Source organism: Cervus canadensis, chromosome 11, assembly GCF_019320065.1.
Source record: "Cervus canadensis isolate Bull #8, Minnesota chromosome 11, ASM1932006v1, whole genome shotgun sequence".
Classification (NCBI taxonomy): Eukaryota; Metazoa; Chordata; class Mammalia; order Artiodactyla; family Cervidae; genus Cervus; species Cervus canadensis.
The window spans coordinates 33,262,647-33,270,172 of NC_057396.1; the positions used below are offsets into that span (position 1 = coordinate 33,262,647).

The 7,526-nt window shown below is 38.5% G+C and overlaps 1 protein-coding gene across 30 annotated transcripts in view; it reads left to right on the plus strand.

Moving 5' to 3' along the window:
• The window catches only part of SOX6 (SRY-box transcription factor 6), a 672,686-nt gene that overhangs the window by 604,224 nt on the left and 60,936 nt on the right, over nucleotides 1-7,526 (plus strand). The window lies entirely within an intron of this gene.

A 7,526-nucleotide genomic window follows, 5' to 3' on the forward strand; every position in this document is an offset into this window, starting at 1 on the left:
TTTAAAGCCATGTGAGCTTTCTTCAGACTCGGGCTTCCCATTTCACAGATGTTGGCTTCAGGCATCCTGGGGGTTATCTTCAAGGACCTTTGTCCTAGGAATTAGGGATCTAATGTCTGTTCCGTTCTTGGATTTCCAGGAACCCCAGAAAGATCTTTAACCTATTTCTATTCTTATATAATACTCATCACGACAATAAGTTGACTGTGTTTTCTCTGGTCCAGCAATGATAAATCTTTTCCTCTCAGATATATAAAGTTACAAATGTTTTTGTTTTTTATAGTAATATAGTAAAAACTAGTATATTCAGCATTCTCTCAACAGAAACCCCATTAGCCAGTATTTCTTCAGTCTATCACACTAGTAGAAAATTAAATTGGAGCCAAAAGAGCCCTTTGAGATCATTTAGCACAGCTCTGTATTTTATAGACGAGGAAACTGCAATGGGAAGACGTTAAGTGATTTGCCCAAATCCAACAACAAGGCATGAGTGAGACTGTGACCAGACCGCATGTCCCCGGCTCTCAGTGCTGTGTCCTCTCCAGATCCCAGGGTGAGCTCTACATGCTCCTAAAATGTTCGTGGTGGTGGCTCTGAAACACCACGAGGCCTCAAAGTGCTAGATTCAGTCTTAGTCCTGCTTATACTGTTACACTATAATCCTTGCAAATAGAGGTGCCAAATATGACGTTAAGTTATGTATGATAACTTGACTAATCAGAGTATTTGATTAAATAGAACATTTTAATTTTCAGGCATGTGTGGCACACAGTAGGCATTCATATTAGCTGGTTTAAGTTGATACTGTGCTTAAGAATTTTCTGTGCTTGTATTTGGTGTAGAAGTTTATGTGTTTATAGCTCAAAAATTTTTTAAGACCTGCTTAAGCTTTTGTAGCAGTGGATACAGTGGATGAGTTGGATAAGGCTTTTCCTGTTTCTCTTCCTAGAAGCTTTCTTTGCTGTTTGCAGTTTTAGGAAGGTGATGATAATAATCTACCACCGAAATGTCAGTCTTTTAAATTATTTGAACAGCATTTTTTTCACACTGATTATCACACTTAATCCCAACATTCATCCTTAGAGGTAGAATTTTTATCATTCCTCTTCTACAAGTGAGGATGCAGTTCAGAGCTCTGGTCATTTGCTTACATTTGCACAGGTAGTATCAAAGTTGAAGCTCTTCCAAGTAGCTGATTTCAAATTCCACATTCTTCTGCAGTAGCAGACAGACTTCACCTTCCTCTCCAACACCAATCTCTGCCCAACTGTTCTGATGAGTCCTGACCACACGCTCAGAGACTGCACATTAGCTGTGGTTGTACGTGAGTGTGTGTGCATCTCTATGAAGAGTTATGTGTGTATTTCTCATTGTGAGTGTAAATCTGTGTGTTAGTCTGCCTGTCTATCTGTGTGAGTCTGTCATCCCTATGCATAGCTTTTTGTGTCTGTATTAGGTATGCCTGCAGCCTGTGTGTGTGCACTCATGTGTGTGTATGTGTGTTTCTGTCCTTGAGTCTGTCTTGTGGGAATAGCCAGCTGTCTGTTGTGTGTCCATTTGACTGTGTGCATCCCTAAGTATGCCTGTGCATTTGTCAGTATCTCATCGTGTCTGTGTGTCTGCCTGAGTTTGTGTGTCTGCAAATATGTCTGTGTGTCTATTTCTGTGTCTTTCTTTGAATCTGTGTATTATGTGTGGGTGTCTATATATCAGTGTATATCTGTCTGCTTGTGTAAGTAAGTCTCTGCATATGTGTTCTACTCTCTTTTCTTTATGGAGTTAGGTACTGGTGTACTTGATTCTCATTCGCAGCTTGTAGGTGTAGAACTGGGTATGGAGAATATGTATGAAAACTCTGCATGTAGATGTACTTTATGCATTCTTCCCATCACTGTTTCCCTCTCGGCATTGTCTTAAGTCTGATGGTCAAAATGAACTCTTGGGAACACTCTGGCAGATGTTCACTTTTAGCTTAGATCCAGTGCCCACTGTGGATAGAAATGCTTACTTTTACTTTTGGTGCAACCCTGATTTGCCCGTTGTATCTTTTTGTAAATGAGGTCAACAGTATTGGCTCTGAAATAACACAAAGGGTGTCTCCTACAGTCACTGCCCAGTAGCTGTAGTTCCTTGTAATCTCTAGGCTGCCGAGAGTCCCCTGTGGTTTTCAAGGAAGAAGATCACTCTAACACTGTCTTCTCCCCATGTTGAGGATCAATGTAAATTTTATGAAAAGAGAAACCATAGATTTGGGATCTTTTGTCCATGTTGATATTAAAATATTAACATTAAAATTAATGTCAGTTTTTCCATTTGTAAAACGGGAATAAGAAAGCAAGCATTTTCTCTAAAGAAACGTTTTAGTGAACTCCTTTAAAAATCACGTCAGCTTACCAAAAACTTTCTATTCTTTTAAGAAGATGAATTCTCCACATTTAATGACACTCCTAAAAGGGAGGTTGGCAACAAGTTTAATATTTCTTATTCCAGACCATTAATTTGATTGTTGTAAAATTATTTCCCCAGGTCTAAGCGGAATACTGGTAATGAAAGAAGGAACAGGGCTCTTTGAAATTAGCAATATCCAGATCCAAAACTCAGCTTCACAGACTGATTGGTGATCGTCTCACTTCAAAATCAATCTATAACTAGTTGGGTCACCTGGGGCCTGTTATTTTTCTGTGCCTTTGTGTACTCCTTTGGGAGGTGAAAGTGATGAATATGCCATATAATATTGTGTGGAAGGTTAAGCAAGAGACTGTATATGAAGTACACTTGATGCAGATAAATATTATTCTGGCTTCATTATTGTTGTTTGCAACCATGTGACAGAACAAGACATTAGACTGGAAATGCTCACCATCAATGTGTGTAGCTTACAGTAGATGCTTGGGCTTCAGGAAAATATTTACTAGTCCTTTCTGCCTTGAAAGGAAAATATAATCTGACTCAAGAGGTAGGACAGATACATAAGAGGGCACCTGACAGTGTGGGGTCCAAGTGTCAAATAAGTGCAAGGAACTGCAAGGATGATTAAGCTCATGAACATCAAGCGGGCCCTGCCAATCAATGACGGAGGTGGAGGAGAGGCTCTGTGGAATGGGGGGGGCTTAAAATGCCTAAAGAAAAGACAGGATGGGCAGAGTGTGGAGAGAAGAGAGACCAGCAAGTGGGGTCCTAGAATGAATCTGGGTGGAGCATGGGCCTCCTCATGAGGGGAACAATGGCTGGTGGACAGTTAACTCAGGAGAGAAGTGGCTTCTGAGTTAGAGGTGGGTAGGGTTCAGATGCTTGAAGTCTTGAATGCTTGGCTAAGAAATGTAGCACTGTGTGTGTGTGTGTGTGTGTCTGCATATGAGAGACGAGGTAGGATAGGGCATGAATACTAACAATGGTAGTGGTAACTGAGGTAAATTGAGTGTATTTCTCTTTATAAATAAGCTTGCAGAAAGTCAACCTGTTTGCTACATAAAAATACTATATACTTTTATAGTATAGTATATAGTAAATAGTATAGTATATAGTATAACGTATATACTACATACATAAAAATACTATAGGAGCAAATGCTAAGTGATTCTCCTCTCAGTGGGAGGAAACTCAGGGTGGTATAGGATTGCACATCCAAATTAAAACTTGAAATAATTGACATTAATTTATAGGCATTTATAGATGATAAATACTTTTATATGAAGTTCTCATTTATGAGATAGAGATTATTGTCATCTTCCAATGCAGGTTAAAAAACAAAAAATAAAAACTCCTGAGAATCGTGAAGAACTTACCAGCTCTTCTCCATATTAATTCTATCCTTCCCACCACGCCACACTGTGAAGTTACTATTATTGGTAACTTGAAAGAAGAGCCCATACCTTACTCGTCATTGTCTCCCTAACATTGAGCCTGAAATGCTCAGTCATTATTCATTGATTGCCTGCTTGTGGCTAGAGACCAAACTTTGGGAGAAATAGTTACTCTTATGGGGATAAAAATTTATTTTCATCTGTGTCTGTCTATGCTTCTGTGTGTCTGGTCTTGCTCAGACAGAGGAAATTCACCTTGTAGAAGAGTTGCTTCTTACTAGACCATAGTTAGCAGAGTTTTGAAGTCTTGTTTTTCTGTCCCAGTTACTCTGCCTCATTGCTGCTTTCTCGTCTGTTCTTCTACTTTGGAGGTTGTTGATCAGTTTCCCACAGTCTGTACTTGTCTGCCTCTGCCTCCTTATATGTATGAGAATCTATTTCTGTCCCTTCCTTTCTCTTTCCCTAACCTCCTCCTCATCCCATCTCTCCATCTCTCTCCCCTGCCTGATTCCCGCCCTCTTCTTTCTCATTTCCCTTCTCTCCTTCCCATCCTTCTTCCCTCTTTCTTTCATGTCTCATCTCCCACTCTTACCACAGTCTACTGCAGTTAGGGTGCAGTCTCTGACCACTGGGGCTTCGGGGAGAGCCCCTGGAGAAGGGCATGGCAACCCACTCCAGTATTCTTGCCTGGAGACTCCCTTGGACAGAGTCTGGCAGGCTGCAGTCCATAGGGTCACAAAGAATCAGACACGGCTGAAGTGACTTAGCACACATGCACTCTGACCACCGATGAAAATTTTTCTCCAAGCCCTTATAGTGACAGGGGCAGCTGCTATCTCTGCATCCTTCTATGGCATGCAGCTTCAATGACAGGGCCTGTAAGAATCTGCGTAAGAATTAACCATGCATTAAGAAGGTAGCATAGCAGAGGGGGACTGAGAGACAACCTGTACAAATTTATTCAGCACCTAATGTTGACTTTACTTATTAAAATGACAATGCAATAAAGTCTTAGACTGGAACTGATCCAGAAAATTAAATTTATAAAATAATTACTGACTTACAAGGCTTTAGAAGCCAGCGTGGATCCTGATCTTCCTGATTTCATGACCTGTGCCTAAAACTGGGTCACATCTCATAAGTCAAGCGGTGTAAAACAGTAGATATCCAGATTGGACTTCACAATTTATAAGATCCTGGTGGTCACCAAGACTGAATATGGAACATACTTTTTGTGAGAAGCAGGGTAACTGAGTCAGTGATTTCCATTTTGAATGAGTTTTAAGCTGTGTGCCTTCCGCCTCCTCTTTTGTTGGGATAGGTTAGACTCAAAGCTGCCTTAGTCTGATAGCATAAATAAGTAGCATGTCATCACTTTTATTCCATAAATAAAACAAATTTTTGTTTATCATCTTTGTAGGTGGTGGTGGGAAGGAGAGGGTATAGAAAGGACATGAAGTCCATTTGAAGTAAATCGGGTCTTTGTACCAAAGATCTCTGGAGTTTATGGAAGCATTTATTTATTTATTTTCTGAAAAACTTAGCTGAGAAATAAGAATTAGCTAAATGTAAATAAGTTTACTGACCAGAACAATACAGCAAGGTTACAGTGCTACATGAGTCAGTGAATTTCACCTAGCTTTGTACAAACTAGTTTTCCAGAGTCATTTCTATAAACTTAATTTTAAAAGGTAACTTAATGAGGTAAAAATCATCTAGAGGTAATGTCTGAAGGAATATTTAATATTCATTTATCTTCAAGTAGAAACTATACTGAAGGAAGTTGCAGTTAAATTGGTTTTTCAAAAGGAAAAGCATGTGATTGTTTAAAACAATGAACAAAGAATTTTAAAACAACTTGAATTACAGAGTACTTAAAAGTACAAAGGATGAGTGATTTAAGTATATTAGCTGGGTGTATTAGCTGGTCTTCAGGGGAAAACTAGTATTTCAATCCACACAGTACCTAAATAGATTATATTTGTGTTAAGACTTGTTTATTTGGTCTGAGAAATAGAATAATCTGGCTCTTCATCTAATATTACCAAAAAGAGACCACAATCCACAACTTGAGGCCTTATATAAATTATAAATTTAATATGTGAGTTCTGATGCAGGCAAGAAGGCTGGCCAGCCTTATCAGCAATCATTTTCCTATTCTTTTGGTCACTTCAGCTATGAAAAACTAAAATTTTAATCATAAATGTGAATATATTTTACTTAATCAGTTAAAAGAAGATTTAGTCTTTTTTCAGGTTGTGTTGTCATTTGTGTCAAATATATGCAGTAGAGTTTAAATAAGAGCTATAATCTTAAAACTTTGTACCTTGTATAATTGTTAAACTCATGGTCCACTTATCATTAATTGGTCTGAAAATGCCATTAAAAATTCTGCAGAGATTTAAAGACTCTGCTAAAAATAATGTTCACTGGGAAGGTATTTGTTTTGTGAATAACTTTTTTTCCCTTGAGATTGCAAATCCATTGTCATTAACTCTCGTTAGACAATCTTTGGCAGTGAGTGAACAATCTCTCTGCCTTGTATCTCACTCTGGTTGATTTTCTAGGTTTGTCCTTGTCTAAGTAGGTGGCAGAAAGGAACAGGGAGAGCAGCCATCCCAGCATTAGGAATGAATGTGTGCTTGTTTATTGATGGTTCAGTAAGACAGCCCTAGGAGGTGTCGCCTTCATTTCATTAAAAAAAATTTAATGGTGGTCTAAGCACCATCCCGCATTCTGCTGAAAGACTGTTTAATAACGTTGAAGCTCCTGCTTTTAGTCCAGGAAATCAGTTAATATCTTATTATTTAAATCCCAAATTTGAATGATAAGACTGAATTCCAATTTATTAACTAAATCATAAATTCACCTTTATTGCTATTATTATCTTGACATTTAATTGTTGAAACAAAAAGCTAAAGATCAATTTTTGAGTTATTGAGAAATAAAGTTGGTACACTCTTTGCATTCACTACTCTATTTCAGTGTTTAATTTCTGAATGTGAAGATGATAATCTTTTTTTTTTCCCTTCTAATAAAATAGCAACAAATGAAAAGTGCTACTCCAAATATACTTTAAATCCAAAATATTTTGTTTGTGACAATTAAGGTCAGCTGTGAAGAGCAGCTGATTTTTGTTGTTGCTGCTGTTTTGTGGACACGGTGGAAGGAATAATAAGCCCCTGCACCCGTCCTCCCTGTTTGCCGGCTCTCTGATGACAAACGGCAGATATGTGGTGAGCACATACCTCATTTACATCACATGCATAATGTACTCTATCTGGGATGTTAGCTTCTCAGGGTTGGCAGTGTCGCCTAACACACACGGTGATCAGCACATTTCTTGAGGCTGCAATAATCAGAGGAATACAGCAGTGATGTGGGAACTAGAGGAAATAACATGGCATGATGATGTCCCCATCACTGTTCTGTTGTCATCCTTCCTAACCAGTTTGCTCTCCTTTAGAATCTAACAAAAGGGTCATGAATTTAATAGAGTAAGACATGGAACTGGTTGCAAGAATAATATGTCTATTTCTGAGCTCCACTTTCAGAGGAAAGGGGAAAATATTGACTACACAGGGGACAAACTGCCCTGAAAGCTTTGTGGTGTACGCATGTGCTTATGTAATCTTCAAACAAGACGTGCAGTTTTTCACAAATGTGTCAGGCCTCATTTAATCTCAACTAAGCATATAAAAACCAAAAGTCAGATATAGGAAA